Source organism: Lemur catta, chromosome 13 (assembly GCF_020740605.2).
Source record: "Lemur catta isolate mLemCat1 chromosome 13, mLemCat1.pri, whole genome shotgun sequence".
Lineage (NCBI taxonomy): Eukaryota > Metazoa > Chordata > Mammalia > Primates > Lemuridae > Lemur > Lemur catta.
In genome coordinates, this window is record NC_059140.1 from 6,891,270 (window position 1) to 6,910,026 (window position 18,757).

The following is an 18,757-nucleotide window of genomic DNA, read 5'->3' on the forward strand; positions in this document are numbered from 1 at the left end:
AGATTGACAATAAATATGTAAATCTAAACTTAATGTTAGTCATCAGGCAAATGAAAATCAAAACTACAATGAAATACCACTTCATACACAGGAGAATAACTCTAATATAACAACAGACAAAAAAGGGCAATGATCTGGAGAATACAGAACTCCCACACATGGATACTGGGAGTATAAAATGGCGCAGTCACTTTGAAAAACAATTTGAGTTTCTCAAAATGTTTTATATAGAATTACCACATTGACCCAGCAGCTCCACTGCCAGTTATGTGCTCAAAAGTTATGAAAACCTACGTCCACACAAAGGCACAACAACCCAAATACCTTTCAATGAGTAAAAGGAAAAGCAACGTGTGGTATGCCTTTATAATAGAACACCTTTCAGCAATCAAAATGAATAAAATGATACATGCTACAACAGGAATGGGGCTCAAAAACATTAAGCTGACAGAAAGAAACCACACACAAGAGACCACATTCTGTATGGTTTTGATTATAAGACAAGTCCAGAAAAAAATGAATCTCTGGGGACAGAATGGAAACTAACAGTAGTCCAGCGCTGGAGGGGAATGGGAAGTAACTGGAAACAGTATGAAATTGTAGGGTGGGGTTAATGGAAATGTGCTTAAATTAGAATGAGATGATGGCTCCACAGCTCTGCAAATAGACTACCAAGCATGGAATTCACACTGACAAGTGATTACATTCCTGTGGCTCAGCAGGCTGGGGCTCCACATCATCCAGGCTTCTGAGAGGGGCCTGAAGTCTGAGAAATACATCCCAGGCGAGCAGAGAGCATCAGCTGCTGCCTGCATGGACCTCTAGCCTGGACTCCCAGCACTTCCCACAAATCTTGGCTTCTGGGAGGTACTTGAAGTTTCATGAATATATCTCAGGCGGGCATCACGCTGTCCAACACCACTCGCATCTCTTGTCCTTCTGCCTGCCAGCAGGCCTGAGGCTCCGAGGGTGTGGGAGGGCGCAGCGCCAGCTCCTCTTCCCCCCGAGGCCTGGGCGGAGCAGCGGAGAGGGGCGGGCCTGGCTGGGCCGCCAGGGCCATGGGGCTGATAAAATGCGGCAGGGGAGAGTCTTGACGGGACTCTGCCTGCCTCTGCCTGGCGCCAGAACAGGACTGCAGCACCGGGGCCCGGGTCCAGCAGATGACAGGGTGTAGCCTGATGCTTGTGTGGCTGCCAACCTCGCTGGCTCGCTTGCTCTCAGTCAGTGCCCCCTCCCTTGGCTGCGGTAGGAAACTGAACATCCACATGCGAAAAATTAAAATTGGACCCTCAGCTTACACCATATATAAAAATCAACTCAATGGCTGGGCAAGGTGGCTCAGAGCTGTGATTCCAGCAACTAGGGAGGCGGAGGTGGGAGGATCACTTGAAGCCAGAGTTCAAAAGTAGCCTGGGCAACATAGTGATACACATCCCTACAAATATATATATATTTTTTTAAATTAGCCAGGCATAGTAACACACACCTCATAGTCCTAGCTACTCTGGAGCCTGAGGCAGACAAGTTGCTTCAGCCCAGGAGTAGTCTGCACTGCAGTGAGCTACAATCCTGCAGTAAGCCACTGCATTCAAGTCTGGCAACAGAGCAAGACCCTGTCTCTATATAAATAAATAAATAGTAAAAAATAACCCTGCCTCTAAAATAAATAAATAAATACCAATCAACCTGGGCAACAGAGCAAGACTCTATCTCTAAATAAAGGAATAAATACCAATCAACCCAAAATGAACTAATGTTTTACACATATGATGTGAAGACATAAACTTCCAAAAGAAAGCATAGGGGAAACGTTCCTTTATATGGGTCTTAACAATAATTTTTACACTATCACACCAAAAAAGACAATGAAAGCAAAAATAAACAAGCAGAACTACATCAACTGAGAAAGTTTCTGCACAGTAAAGGAAACAATTAACAGAATGAAAAGGAAACTAAAGGGATGGGAGACAATATTTGCAAGCCATATATCCCATATGGGAGTCATACCCAAAATATATAGGGAACTCATACAATTCAACTGGAAAAAAGCAAATAATACCATTTTAAAAAGAACAAGATACTTGAACAGTTTTCCCCCAAAAAACACAAAATACTAGTTGCCAACAGGTATATGAAAATGTGCTCAACTTCACTAATTAATCATCAAAGAAATGTAAATCAAAATCACAATGAGATATCATTTCTCAACAGTTAAGGTGGCTATTCTCAAAAAACAAAATGAAAAGATAAGTGTTGGCTAGGATGTGAGAAAAAAGGAGCACTTGTACACTGTTGGTGAGACATTTACATTGGCAGAGGCATTAATGAAAACACTATGGATGTTCCTCAAATAAAATTAAAAATAGAAGTACCATATGATACAGAAATCCCCCTTGTGGATATATATCCAAAACAAATAAAATTACTGTCTGGAAGAGATCTGCATTCCCATGTTCATTTCAAAAAACAGAATGTTTGGAAACAAGTGTACATTCCCTGATGGATAAAGAAAATGTGATAGACACGCACAATGTTAATACAACTCACAACTCGGCCTTTAAAAAGGATATCCTGCCATTTGTGATAACGTGGATCTAAAAGGATAGACCTGGAAAATATTATGCTAAATCAAATAAACCCAACGCAGAAAGATAAATACCATATGCTCTTAATTATATGTAGAATTTTTTTAAAAGTCCAACTCATATAAGTAGAACGTAGAATGGTGCTTGTGAGAGGCTGGGGGTAATGAAAATGAGGAGATGTTGGTCAAACAGTACAAACTTGCAGTTCTCACATAAATTAAGTTCTGAAAATGGATATACAGCAGGATGACTATAGTTACCAATACCGTATTGTATATTTGCAATTTGTTAAGAGAGTAAATCTTAAGTATTCTCACCACTCATACACACAAAAGCTAACTACGTGAGACGATGGACATGTTAATTAGCTTGATTATACTTATTGTTTCATAGTATGTAAGTGTATTAAAACATTAAGTTGTACACCGCGAATATGTACAATTTCGTCAGTTATACTGTGAAAAGCATGAAAAATAAAACAAGCAAAAAATAGGTTATGTTAAAAATAAATCTATGAAACTAGACTTATATCCTGAGGATTGGGAAGCTTCCATGGAACAAAAATAATTTTTAAAACATTCATACATTTGACTAGTTTAAATACAAAATATTTTGTATTTCAAAAAGTTAAAAGATAGATGGCAGCCCATGGAGTGAATATGCAAGAGCTAAGAAGATAATATCCATGCAGCAAATTAGTCCCCCAAAATGAAAATCCAAAAAATAATAGAAGTATCCCATTAATTTATAAAAGGATGTGCACGTAACAAGAACAAGAAAAATGAACACTTAAATTTTCCCAACAGGGAGTTGAACTAGTTTTTATTTTTTGAATATCCACGGTGGGTTGATGTAGGAACTCATATATTATAGGTGGTTGTCAATTAACCTGACCAATCTATTGAAATGAAGATGTAGGGCCAGCTTCGTGGGTGTATGGTCAGCATAATTTTACTGGGCCCCATGCTAAGAGGGTCCTCATACTTGGGGCTTAATGTTCTGTGGCTGCTTTCTTAAAATTCTTATTAAATTTAACTTGGGTTTGTATCTGGTAAATGAAGTCCAAAGGGACAACTTAGCAGGTTCTAGGACTTGGAACCAGGGCTCATGCAATTTGATTTCTCACTGCCTCACTGGGATGGGTCTTGGCCACTGGCTTCTCTGTGACCTGGCCCTAAAAGGCCTTACCTTTCCCTCCCTTGTCCAGTGACCACTGCTGCCTTCATCTCTGGGGAAGGTTGGGTGTGGGGATTGTGTTTGGGGGTTATATCTATGTGCATTCACAGTGGCATCATGGACCTTGGGGGTTTCTCACCTAAGCCTAATCTAGATTATCCGTATTTCCATAATTAAATGCTTTATAATTTGTAAATATGTTCTGTATTTTCATTTTGTACTGGGCCTCATAAATTATGCTGATAGTCCCGTGAATATGAAAAAATCAATTGTAAAAATTAGAGAAAAAATATATTAACCAGCTAGAGACAGCATGTACCCAACAGAAAACAAAGCAAAACACAGGAAACCAAGACATCAAAAAACAAACTAAGCCATCACCCCAAAACCGGAATCTATGAGGCCTTATCTATGACAGAAAGGACAGTGGAGTTCAGCAGGAGCAGTCTTATCACGAGTGGTGTAGCTTCTGCTGGGTAACAGGGGCTGTTCTCCTGAGACTCTCTCATGCCTTGGCTCCAACTCCACGATAAACATACAGTTCTCTGTCTCCCAATCAGGGTGATCTGTTGCCCTAAACCATAAACACTGGGACCACAATAGAACCCATGAAGTATTTCACTGGAAAAATGTAGCAGCCATTAGCACTTGTCATCTTTTTAGCACTTTTAAGGTATCTCTAAGAATCTCAATAACCTTAGTTCCCTAATAATCACCTAGATTTGGCAACTACAAAGCAGAAGGCTACATTTCTCTGAAGACAGGTCTCATTAAACAAACTCTGTCTCTCTGTGACACTAATATGTCAGCTACTACAGAGTCACCATGAGACAAAATAAAGCAATGTTCTTGATGGGGGTGAGAAGTGTCACCCAAATGTTAAGAACTCAGTAAGCATTCGTTGGATTAGTCAATATAGCTTGTACAAAGTTAAGATAACACTGCATGCGTGTGTCTATAAATATGTATATATATATATATATATATAAACACACATCATTTAATACACATACTTTAACACCATACATAGGAACATTTTTTCACATAATTTAAATGTTTTAAAAATAGCACTATTTCATGCCGGAATTTACTTGACAACATATCTGTCTCTCACTAGAACAGTATAATACTAAGTTCCGAATATTAATATTTGCCACTTTGAACTGCAGTTCATAGTTTACTTGCCCACTTTTACATTTTGAGATTTATACTGTTTACTAAGTCACTATTATTGACAAAATGAACTTGTCTATGTGTAACTCTCCATCTACCTCTAAGTTTTCCCATGGGACTGATCCCCAAAGGTAGAGGCCTGGGTGGAAAAGGTGCTTGGTACAAAATACTAAAATATTTTAGAAAAAGCATGTACAGTTTAACTTCCTACCAGCATTTCACTGTGTTTGTATAGTGCTGATGGTTGTTAAAAGTCACAGTAAGAAAAGGTGGAGAAAAGGTAATGGAATTGAGAGACTCATGAAAGTGAAAAAACAGAAGAATCACATGTCAGTTTGTGCATGAGCAATTAGTAGAATAGTTTACTGATACAGAACATGAGGGGACATTTTTTTCTTGTCGGTTTTTGTTGTTGGAATTTTTGTTTGGTCTTATTTTTGTTGAGGAAGGCAGCATTACATTTTTCAGCAGACAAGTTTAATATAATGAGCTGAGAAGAGAATCTTATGAGATGTAGGAGGAGCTGTGGATGAAAATAGGACAAAACCAAGGAGAAACCTGAAACTCTGGGAAGGAGTAAGGTCAGGAACAGACACCAAGTCTAAACATGGGTTCATTTAAGATTTTGGATTTCAACCCGCAAAAGGGACTAAAAGAAAGGGCAAAGGGGATACAGAGAAACCAGGACATCAGTATTGACTTAAACCATGGAGGAGTTTCTGTAGCTACTGAAAGTTATGCAGTAAGATAAAAACTAATGAGCAACACTTGGCTAGAGCCAGAAAGTCATTGCTGACTGGAATAAGTTTAGTTGCCCCCACCCCCAGGAAGAGAATGCCATAGAGCTAACCAAATCTTCTTGACACTGTCTTGTTAATTTAATCAAAAATATGGGTAGGGTTTCAATGCATTTGATAATAGTATTGCATTAATTATGTGCCATGCACTGTTGATACAACTGTGAAATACACGGTACCGGTCCTTTCTCACACTTAACATGGACCTAAAAATATTATATTTAAAACTATTTCAGGCTGGGCGCGGTGACTCATGCCTGCAATCCTAGCACTCTGGGAGGCTGAGGCAGCAGGATTGCTCAAGCTCAGGAGTTTGCGACCAGCCTGAGCAAGAGTGAGATCCTGTCTCTACTAAAAAAAAATATATATATATATATAAAGAAATTAGCTGGACAACTAAAAATATATATATAAAAAAATTAGCCGGGCATGGGGGCGCATGCCTATAGTCCCAGCTACTCGGGAGGCTGAGGCAGGAGGATCGCTTGAGCCCAGGAGTTTGAGGTTGCTGTGAGCTAGGCTGACGCCACAGTGCTCTAGGCCAGGCAACAGAGTGAGACTCTGTCAAAAAAAAAAAACTATTTCAAAGTTATACAAAGGTATTTTAAAAGAAACATACAAGTATTGAGGCATCCAAAGTATTATATATTACAAATCTCTGTAGCAAAATCCACAGCAAGTGACATCATCAATACCAATATTTTTTTCAGCAGTCCTAATAAAATGAGAATTAACACAGGTTACCTAGGATAAATAGGCAATAACACAATCCTGATTTTCCTAAGTAGTGTGGTATTAAAAGATGTGAGGTCCAAGGTTTTATACATGACAGTTAACTTATTATAATAAACACACTCATGAACATTATGAGAAAACAGATGAGTCAAATGAAATACACTCCTAAAAAACTAAAGCACTTAAGTAAAAAATCTATAAAACAACCACACACAAACCACACACCTACAACAAACACACGCACACACACAGGCACCCAGGCAGTTCCTGATACAGCAGGGCTCTGCAACTTGCCAGGAAGGACCCCTAGGTACAAGGGGGACATGGAAGGTCCAGCCATCCAGGTCAAGGGCAAGATGACTTTGCACTATCGCGGAGACTCACCTACACAGGCAGAAGGACGGCTTCAGGCGGAGATCTACAATCAATTCATAGATGAGGGGGTGCTTCCCAGCGCTGCCACCTGTAACTTCCTATACAGCAAATGCAGCAAATCCAGGGCCTATATAGCTGGCCAGTTAGCTATAGTTCAGCCATTTTGGCTGTGGCTGTAGATGACTCATGGCTGCGTGACCTAGGTACAGAAAGAGAATATACCTTGTAAAATGGAAAACAAAGTAATTAACTTGTAACTGATTGTTGTGCTTGCTTAACTCATGGAAGAATGTCCCTTGGCTTAACTGACGCTATCTGCTTCTGTAAACCCGCTTGTTTATAGATGGTAATCAAAACAGGTGGTCTGGGGCTGGTCCCAGGCCCCCTGGTAATGGAATTTATTGCAAAACCGGCTCCACCTTGTGTACTCAGAGTCACATAAGACCCCGATATAAAATGGTATAAAAACCCTTCCTCTTTTCCGGTTAAGCGCTACTCTCTGTGCCACCGCCTTTGGCGTGGCAGAGGGTAGTCCCTGGCCAGCTAATAAAGACTCCTGATTTAGCTCAATTCGGTCTCTAGGTGGTCATTTCTCGCGTCTCAGACCATAATACGACCGAGGCTTCCTCAGCCCGCTGCGCCCTCGCCCTCCAATCCGAGGAACCGCGGACGATCCCCAGGCTGGCGTCCTGGGGAGGACAGGCCAGAGCCTGACACGGACAGGGCTGGCCTGGCCACAGAGGGCTCCTGCCATAGGGACGCGCCAGTAGGCAATGGTCCTTGTCATTGCGACAGCGACTGGCGCATGCGCAGTTGTAAGGTCGGCCCGCGAGCCGGGCAAAGCTGTCAGGCAGTGGCTTTGGAAGCTATAGCGGCTCTGGCGGCGTGATCTGGCGATTGGGGCGGTCGGGACAGGCCGCGGCGGGGGCAGCGGTGATGCAGGGCGGGACTGCACTGGTTGGGGTGTCTGGGAGAGCGGAAGGAGGCTGCCCGGGACCGGGACCATGACCGAGGGGCACATCCTCCCTGTCCTGTTCTCAGGACCCCTTTGAGCAGAGGGCCGGGTGGGTTCCCGGTTCCCAGCGGAGGGGCGGCCTCAGGGCGAGAGGGGAACATTCCGATCCCTCCTCCTGGGATCTGAGCTGGCATGAGACACTGGGGACAGGCGTGGCGGTTTGTGTGGTGGCGGCGCGACGGAGCCTTCCACGATCGGAACCAGGGAGGGCGGCCCGGCGTGGCCCGCAGTCGGGTTCTGGCGGTTCGGCTCGGGCTGCTCCTGCAGCTCCGAGCGGCCGTGGGCTCCAGGGGGCGGGCACTGGCCCAAGCCCTCAGTCCGCGGCTGCCGCCCACGTCAGAGCCGAGGGGGTGGCGGGTGCACAGCCGGGGCCCCCGGGGGGCGGCGCTCCCAGGCCTGCAGCCCGAGGGGCCGCCGGGGGCCGCCGTGGCTGAGCTGCCGCAGCTGCTGCGGGAGGATGTCCTGGGCTGGGAGCTGCAGGGGCGGCGGGCGGGGAGGGCGCTGCGGAGCTGCTCGTCCTGCAGATGACAAACTCGAGGCTGCGGGCGTCCTGGAGGTTGACGCGGCTGCGGCTCACAGCTCCATGACAGCAGATCACGGCGGAGGGCGGGCTAGGCAGGTCACATGGTAGCATGACTGCCGCCACCGCCTTGGCACTGTCTGCCATCAAATGTCATTTATTTTATTTCACGTCGGTTATGCAAGATGAATAAATTCTGTGATCTGATGCACACAATTGGGATCGCCATTATACTGTATTTAGTACTTGAAATTTGCTAAGGAGGTAGATCTTAAATTTTCTTGACTCATACACACAAATGGTAACTGTGGAGGTGATATATGTATTAAATTGCTGAATGGCGGTGAACATTTCAAAATGTACATATCAAAACATCAAGTACGCCTTAAACATATACAGTTTTTATATGTCAATGATATCTCAGTAAAGCTGCTGGACAAACATAATATCACTAGAGGACCGTCAATATTTGGTCCAAATCAACAGCTACCTGGAAAAACTTTATCCCTTGGGTAGTGGGAATGTTTAATTTGACTCAGAGCTCAGATGAGTGAAAAATTTGTACATGAAAGTTCACGGAAGCATTATTCCCAACAGACAAAAAGAAGAAAGTACTCACTGTTCATAAACAGATTTTAAAAATGTCTACTTGTGAAATGGAATATTATTCCACATGGAAAAAAATGAAGTGCAGATACAAGCTGTAACACAAATGAATCTTAGAAAAATTATGCTAAGTGAAAGAAGCCAGTCACACAATAGCACGTACTGTTTGATTGTATTGCTATAGAATATCTGGAATAGGCAAATCTACAGACACAGAAAGTAGATTAGTGGTTGCTTACAGCTGGGGAGGGGGGACAGATGTGGAGTGACTGGAGCAGGGTGTGAGGGTTCTTTTTTGGGTTACAAAAATATTCTAAAACTAAATGGTCAGAATGTTTTCATAGCTCTGCAAATACACTAAAAAAGAAATGAATGGTATAATCCAAAAGGCATACTTATATAATATGTAAATTATATCTCAAGCTGCTAGAAAAAATAAATTAAAAATAATTGCATGTTGTACAAAGAAAAATATTAATAACTTCTACTGATCTATTACCAGATTAGGGAACTGGGCCTTGAGTTTGCAGCAGACAGAACAGAGTCTGAATACATGGTAGTCTTGCTCCATGAGAACATACGGGAGGACAGTTGGGAAGCACAAATTTATTAGTGCAGTGATGTTCACCAGCCATCACCTGGTTCATTGAAAAAGGCCTCATAAACTGTAAGGAGGAGAGGGTGAGAAAAGTTACAAAGGTTCTCAACTGCATAAGGATTCTTTGGGTAGCTCTTGCCTTGCCTTAGGAGAGAATCTGGAACAAACGTTGGTCCTATGAATGTGTTAGACTCACTGCCTGTGTCTTTACAAGATGAAAATCACAGAACCACTAGCTCAGATCTTAAGTCGAAGACCCAAAATACTAGGAAAGGCTAAAATCTTAGAAGTAATGAGGACATCACTTTGTTATAAAGTACACAAGGACAATATCTGAATCCTAAGCCAGGCATGGTGGCTCATGCTTGTAAACCTAGCACTCTGGAGGGCCAAGTTGGGAGAATCGCCGAGGTCAGGAGTTCAAGACCAGCCTCAGCAAGAGCGAGACTCCTGTCTCTACTAAAAATATAAAAATTAGCCAATCAACTAAAAATATAAACAAAAACTTAGTCGGGTGTGGTAGCTGGTGCCTGTAGTCCCAGCTACTTCGGAGGCTGAGGCAGGAGGATCGCTTGAGCCCAGGAGTCTGAGGTTGCTGTGAGCTAGGATAATGCCAGGTGTAAGGACCGTCCCTGGGCACGAATTGGTTTGAGCCCAGAGTCAGCGAAGCTGGACATGGTTCTTGGGGCCAGAGGTCAATAGCTCCAGATATGGCCAGTTGAACACTCCTTGAGGCCAGAGATCAATAGGTCCAGACTGGGCCTGTTGAATGCTTCTTGGGGCTAGAGGTCAATGGCCTGTTGAATAGACAAACTGTTCCTTATGGCAAATAGCCAAGGGCCTAAGGTCTTGCACACAAGCCAAGGCATCTCCTTTTCCTACACAGGGTAATGAGGTCAAAAGATTAAGATGCAAACATCTGCCTTCCTTGAGCAATTTCCCGGAAGGAATGGAACATGTGGCCTCAGGGCTCTAAAGATAGTCAGGTACCAGGAAGTAGCTGCTGGACAAAAAGTATAAAAATAAAACGACTGGTGCTTTCAGCACTGCAGTTTTGTACCGTCTTTGTGTGTCTGTGTGTTTCTTTCTGTGTTCATCCCCCGTTCTGTAATCGGGCCACAACAACTGGCGCAGCGAGCAGGGTCTGTGTCGTTCAGGACGGAGGCACCGAAGAGGCACCCCCTTTGACCATCGGTAAGCGGCATCCAACAGGGGACTTTTGGGGGAAGAAATGGGGAATTCCCCCTCAGCGCCAGAGCTTAAATATCGAAAGCTAATTCAGGGACTTTTGCACTCTGTAGGAGTGGAAGTGAAGGAAAGTACTTTAAAACAATTATTTGCTCTGGTGCAGCAGCATTGCTATTGGTTTCAATGTCAGTCAGAAGTGCAACTAAATCTTCATAGTTGGCAGCAAGTACTTAAGGCCTTTCGTGTCGCCCACCAGCAAGGTGAGACTATTGATTTAAAAATTTGGACCGTCTGCAGTGCAATCACTCAGGCATTACGCTTGTTGCAGACAGAATCAGAAAAGGCTTATCCGGGTGAAGAACCTGAAAAGGAGCCCTTGCCATCCCGGGCCCTTTCCCCCGAAGAGTTCAGGGATGGGGAGGAGCCACCAGATAAGGATCCTCCTGATAAATTGCCCACTCGTGCAGATATACAAAATTAATTTCTTTACTTAAAAAGAATAAGGTGACTCCAGGCCCCTCACCTCCACCTTCTTTTTCAGCTTATCCAGTTCGACCTTCTGCCCCTCCAGTGGGACGAAACTTTAGAATTCCTCTTACCCAAGGGACAGATGATGATTCCCCCCTTCCCCCTGACTTTGACGATCATCCTCCGAAACCAGATCCTAACGTTATTATTCCCCGATCCTTTGCATTTCCCATTATTCATCAAGAAGTGCCTCCTGCCCAAGATCCTAATCTCCCTAATGGAGGATGGAATGTACAATATCAGGCTTTGAAGTACAAATTTTTAAAGGAACTTAAACAGGCTGTTCAAGCATATGGACCTCAGTCCCCTTTTGTTACTGGCTTGATTGATGCTTATTCTGGTGCTAATATTTTGTTGCCTATAGATTGGGAACAGTTGGGGACAACGGTTCTGGAAAGTCCACAGTGGCTACAATTACGTAGCTGGTGGATGGAGGGGGCCAGAGTACAGGCTCGCCTTAACGCAGCAGCAACCTCCGGGGCCCACGGAGGAGCAGCTCACTGGGACAGGACAGTATGCTACCTTAGAAGCCCAGGCAGCCTTGGGTGATCCAGCCATAACTCAGATTAAATTGATTTTTTTAAAGGCTTGGAGAAAAATTGAGACCTCTGGTTCTTTAGCCTTGTCCTTTGCTAAAACTATGCAAGGACCCACTGAACCTTATACTGATTTCTTGTCTCGGCTAAAAGACGCTGTTCAGCGCAGTGTCAGCTCCACAGAAGCAGCTTCTCTTATAATTCAATCCTTGGCTGTAGAAAATGCCAATCCAGATTGTCAAAAATTTTACGCCCTTTAAAGGCTAGTGGGGCTTCCTTAGACGAATACGTCCGCGCTTGTGCCGGTGTTGGTGGCGCTGCTTATCACGCTGCCTTGCTGGCGGGAGCTATTCAGAAAGGCAACAGTAAACCCACCTGTTTTAACTGTGGGAAGGCTGGGCATATAAGGAAAGAATGCAGGCAAGGAGGACATAATAATTCTGGTCCTTGCCCATGAGCCCCTAAACCGCAGCCTTCAAAACTGTGTGTCAGATGTGAAAAAGGACATCATTGGACTAATGAATGTCGGTCAAAATTTGATAAGGGTGGCAATCTGCTCCCTCCCATTAATGGGACAAACAGTGGCATGCAGTCAGGAAACTCCCCGAGGCCTCAGGCCCCCAACAACAACAATATGAGACCGCAATTCCAACAATACCCAGTGAGCGCTGGGACTGCCCATGAAATGAGCAATCTTTAAAAGTAACTCAGTTATGCGCTGCCACGTCTAGTAGTGCAGCTGCTGATCTTTCTGTTGCACGAACCTATACTCTAACCCCTGCTGGTGGCATTCATAAATTGTCTACACAAGTCTTCGGACCTTTGCCTGAGGGAAAAGTTGGATTGGTCATTGGGCAGAGCAGCTGCACGGTAAAGGGAATATTTGTTCATTTAGGAGTTATTGATTCAGATTATACTGGTGAAATCCAGATCATGGTCTCTGTTTCTCATACTACTCAGGTTTTTGCTGGCACTCGTATGGCTCAACTTTTGCTGCTCCCATAAGTCTCCTTCCCTGCTCGTAACATTGAGCATAAAGGGGGTTTCGGCAGTACTGGAACTAAAGTTTTTTGGGATTCTCTTATTCAAGATTCTCGACCTGTTCTCTCTCTCACCATTGGTGGTCGTTCTTTTGAGAGCCTAGTGGATACGGGGGCTGATGTTTCTATCATTTGTCTTGCTCAGTGGCCCCCTGACTGGCCCAAAGTTGCAGTTCCTACTGTGTTGTCTGGATTGGGACAGGCTCAATGCGTGTTCTGCCATAAAGATGTTTATGACTGTTTAGGACCTGAAGGTCAACAAGCTTCTTTGCAGTTTTATATTACTGATATTGCTGTGAATTTATGGGGTCGAGATCTGTTACATCAGTTTGGGGCATTTCTGACTATCCCTTATTTATCACCTAATGTTAAAAATATGATGCTAAAGATGGGTTACAACCCCATCCAACATCCTGATGCACAGGATTCTTTAAACTAATTGCCACTGCTCAAGAAATTCCTCGAGCCCTGCCCCTGCGGTGGAACACAGATAAGCCTGTATGGATTGAGCAGTGGCCTCTTACAAAAGAAAAGCTCGAGGCTTTAAAGTCTTTAGTAGCTGAGCAGCTTGCGACTGGTCATATTGAGCCCTCCACCTCTCCTTGGAATTCTCCTGTTTTTGTTATCAAAAAGAAATCTGGAAAATGGCGATTTCTCACATATCTTTGGGAAATTAACAAATGTATCCAACCTATGGGCCATTTACAGCCCGGTTTGCCTCTGCCCTCTATGATTCCCACTGGCTGGTCTTTGATGGTCATTGATCTTAAAGATTGTTTTTTTCACCATTCCTTTGTAGTCTTCAGATTGTGAGCATTTTGCTTTTACCATCCCGGAATATAATAATGGCCGCCCTAGTGAGCATTATCAGTGAAGGGTGCTTCCTCAGGGGATGTTAAACAGTCCTACGCTATGTCAGGAATTTGTTGACCGTGCCATTAACCCCGTACGTGCACGGCACCCGCAAATTGTAATCTATCATTACATGGATGATATTCTTCTTGCAGCACCCTCTCGAGAGGTGCAGGATGCAGCTTTCATAGATCTTAAGGAAAGCCTTAAAAAATTATTAAATTATAATTTAATAATTGCCCCTGAGAAAATTCGGGATACTCAACCTTTCAGTTACTTGGGATATTGCCTTTCAGAATTACAAATAAAACCACAAAAGTTGCAAATTTGGAGAGATAATTTAAAAACACTAACTGACTTTCAAAAACTGTTAGGAGATATTAATTGGCTTTGGCCCTCACTTGGTATACCCACTTATGCTTTACAACATTTGTTTGCTATTTTAGAGGGTGATTCTGCTCTCGACAGCCCTCGTTGTCTCAACCCTCAGGCGGAAGCTGAGTTGCAGTTTGTGGAGCAACGCTTGAGCTCCGGTTTCCTTACATTTCTTAAACCTTCTCTTCCCATAACTCTTTTTCTTTTCCATACGTTTCACTCCCCTTCAGGTTTTTTGGAGCAGTCGCATGGAATTCTTGAGTGGATATTTCTCCCTAACCAACAAAACAGAAGACTTTTGCTTTATGTAGATAAACTAGCACAATTAATTACTCGAGGACATCCGCGCTGTCGTCAACTCTCAGGAATGGACCCCTGCCGAATTGTTACTAATTTGAGTTCTAAAGATATCCAAACTAACTTTGAGTTTTCCACTGCTTGGCAGGTGGCCTGTGCGGATTACGTTGGGACTTTTGACAATCATTACCCCCCACATAAGTTATATTCTTTTTTGCAAACTCACTCCGTTCTTCCTGTTTCTCCCATTGTTTCTAGCCCCCTACAAGGAACCACCTTTTTTACTGACGCTTCGAGTTCTCCTAAGGCCTGTTAGTGGAGCACAGTGGGCCAAAAGATTGTTATCTCTCCTTTTCCATCAGTGCAACAGAGTGAGCTTTATGCTATCTGACTTGTTCTACAAGATTTTTCTGCTAAACCCATTAACATTGTTAGTGACTCACAGTATGTTTATGTTACTTCTCATCTTCCCACTGCCTCACTGCCTCTTAATCCCCAAACTACATTACAATGTTTGTTTACCCATTTACAGACACTCCTTCGTATGCGTCATCATCTTGTTTTTATTGTCCACATTCGATCACATTCCGGACTCCCTGGGCCATTGTCCAAGGGCAACGACAACATTGACTCTTTACTCATAGCCTCTATTCAACAGGCGTCACAAGAACATGACCTCCATCACACTAACGCAAAAGGACTTCAACACCGTTTTTCTCTTACACGCAAACAAGCTCATGCTATTGTGCGTTCTTGTGCTTCTTGTGCGCCCTTAACCCTCCCTTCTTTACCGCCAGGTTGTAAACCACGAGGCTTGAAAGGTAATCATATTTGGCAGATGGATGTTACTTATTTACATTTTCTGGCCGTCTTCATTATGTTCACCATACTATTGATACTCATTCTCACTTTCAGTGGGCTACTGCTCAAAGCTCTGAAAAGGCTGATGCTGTTATCACTCATCTATATTCCTGTTTTGCAGTGATGGGGCTTCCGGCTATACCCAAAACGGACAATGCCCCTGCCTATACTTTTAATAAACTTGCTACATTCCATACTCCATATCACTATATTCCATACACCATATCACAGGCATCCCCTTTAAAAGTCAGGGTCAAACAATCATCGAGTGGGCCAATCGCACCCTAAAGCTTCAATTACAAAAACAAAAAGGGGGAGTCCCTGAGTCTCCTCATCATCATCTATTAAGAGCACTCTTTACCCTTAATTTTTTAAATCATTGGCAGACTTTGAATTCCTCTGCAGTAGAACATCATTGCACGACCTCGTCCTCTCCCCCACCTAACGTTTGTGATCCTGTGTATGTGTCCACACCAAATGGAGAATGGAAGGAGGGAGAGGTTCTACAATGGGGTCAAGGCTGTGCTTATGTCTCCAGAGGACAGGGCTGTGAGTGGGTCCACACTTGTCATCTTAAGTGGCGGTATGGCAAAGAGGATCAGGACCAAGGACTTCCTCAAGGAATTCGAGAATCTGACTGTGTAAGCCAGGGGACAGACACCAGGAACAATGCACGCGGTTCCACCGATGTGGGGCCAACTCAAGAAGCTGACTCAGGAAGCTGAGACAGTCATCTCTCAGGCTCAACAACCATGTAACCCAAGTACTCTGTTTTTAGCTATGTTAGCTATTGTCACCTGTCAGGTAGGGCCTGTGAATCCTTCACACGTTTATTGGACTTATGTGCCATATCCTCCCTTGTTTAAAGCTGTCTCTTGGGGGGACCCTGAAGTTTTAGTCTATACTAATGACTCCACCTGGATGCCGGCACCGTGTCGGGAGGGTTCCTCCCATCCGAATGAGGAGGGCCGGCTAGTTAGTAACTATTCTGTTAGTGCAGAAGGCTTTCCCATTTGTTTCGGATATGGTCGTCATTGCTTAAACATTCCCCATGAGGCATGGGGCTTGCAATATAATACTTCAACCTTTGCGGCCTTCACCGTACTGTTGTCAGTCAGAGGGCTTAAAGGCAAACCTACTAATTGGTCTGAGGGACAGTCTCAAATACCTTATTGTTCCATGCCTCGTGTTGACCCTTCCCTGTCTCGTTTGGCATGGAAACAGTGCCGGGGATTGACTCTTAAACAAATACATAATTACCCTCAGATTGTAGATTGGAGCCCTCATGGTGATTTTCATGAAAAATTCTCTAACCACTCCTTACGATGGCACCGTCAGGGAAATCATTTAAGTGCTAATGCTAATGAAACTATCATATGGTCGGACAAGGGTCTTGCCCCCCCTCAACCTCATCTTTTGGGAACATCACAAGATCAGGGCCATCTATGGAAACTATGAGCAGCTGGGGAGTTAGTCAATATATGGATTGGTAATATGTCACTTACCCATTTGGCTTCTGCTCCATTTCAGGTTGATCTTCATACTAATGTCTCTCAGCCTTTATTGGCTTGTGTGTCCTATCCTTATTTGCTGCTACTTGGTGTTGCTCGGTGGAATGAGTCCACAGGAAATATTTCCTGTCTTAGTAACTGCTCTTTATACTTGCCTTAACCACTCTTCATGGGCTAACTTCAATGCTAGTTCACAAAGCTTATATGTTTTAAGGGGTAGAACAGAGCTTTGGATTCCAGTTAATTTATCCAGGCCTTGGAGTGAATCTGCCTTAATTACCACCTTTTTAAACAAAATAACTTCCTTGAGCCACCGAGTTAAGAGAGCTGTCGGTCTTATAATTGCCGTTGTGGCGGGATTAATATCTATAGCTGCCACAGCTGCTACTGCGAGAGTGGCATTGCAACAGTCTGTTCAAACCGCTGACTTCATTCCTAAGTGGCATGAAGACTCCGACCGACTATGGCAACACCAACAGGAAATTGATAGCCGTTTAGAAGGAGAAATCTTGCACTTACAAAGTACTGTCCAATGGCTGGGAGATCAAATTCAAGTCCTAACCACTCAGTCATTTTTGCGTTGCGATTGGAATTCTTCCAGGTTTTGTGTTACGCCTGTTCCTTTTAACAGTAGCAAACATTGGCGAGTTCTATGCCAACTGCTAGCTGGAGGGCATAACAGCTGATTTACAAAGCCTAGAACAAGAAATAACCAGTACATTCCAGGAAAATTTGCCAGAATTTAATGAACAAGACTTCTTTCAAGGTTTGGCAAATGGCCTGTCACAAGCTAATCCTTTAACAACTTTTAAATCTTTCCTTAATAATATAGGAACTAATGCTGGATTTTTAATTGTCTTTATTCTTTGTCTGTTTTCAGTCTACAGATGCTGGTGCTACCGAAAAATAAAAATCAACCAACGTAATCAAAATATCATGACGGTCTTTAAGTATATTTGATCTCAAACTTAAAAGAAAAGGGGGAGATGTAGGGACCATCCCTGGGCAAGAATTGGCTTGAGCCCAGAGTCAGCGAAGCTGGACGTGCTACTTGGGGCCAAAGGTCAATAGGTCCAGAACACTCCTTGAGGCCAGAAGTCAATAGGTCCGGACACGGCCTATTGACTGCTGAATGCTTCTTGGAGCTAGAGGTCAATGGCCTATTGAACAGACACACTGTTCCCTATGGCAAATAGCCAAGGGCCTCAGGTCTTGCACACAAGCCAAGGCATGCCTCATTGCCCTGCACAAGGTAACGAGGTCCAAAGGTTAAGATGCAAACGTCTGCCTTCCTTGAGCAATTTCCATAAGAAATGGAACATGTCACCTCAGGGCTCTAAAGATAGTCACATACCAGAAAGTAGCTGCTGGACAAAAGGAGTATAAAAATAAAGCGACTGGTACTTTTTGGCACTGCAGTCTTGTACCGTCTTTGTGTGTCTGTGTGTTTCTTTCTGTGTTCATCCCCCGTTCTGTAATCAGGCCACTACAACTTGGCCTTTCCCACCATAAAAACCTGCATTCAACAGGTCACAGGACAAATGTGGGGATTCTGCCAAGTGCTGTGTCTGCTCCAATTAAGCATTTTGGAACTTGGGAAATAACAACAGGTTGGGTTCAGGGACACACTATCCCCACTCTGAAATGGTCCTTAGCTAAAACTCTATTAGGTATTTGGCCTCCATAAAAGACCACAGTAATGTTTTGGTATCCTAATACTATCATCAGTTCCTGAGTGTGCCGTAGTCCCTGAAAGATCTGCTTGTTTATTTTCCCCAATGCACAGTCATCCTGGCAAAAGGAGGTAGACCCTTTGGGGAAGGATGTTAAAAAAAATAACCACATAAGTTTTTGACAATGCAGTGGGGTGTTTTATTAAAGATAACTGTCCTCCCCATCAAAGGGATTGGGGTCTGTAAACTGCTCCAGTCTGGGAAATGTTTGGGGGCCATGAATCTATTTTTAATTTGGGTTAGACTTTTGTTTACT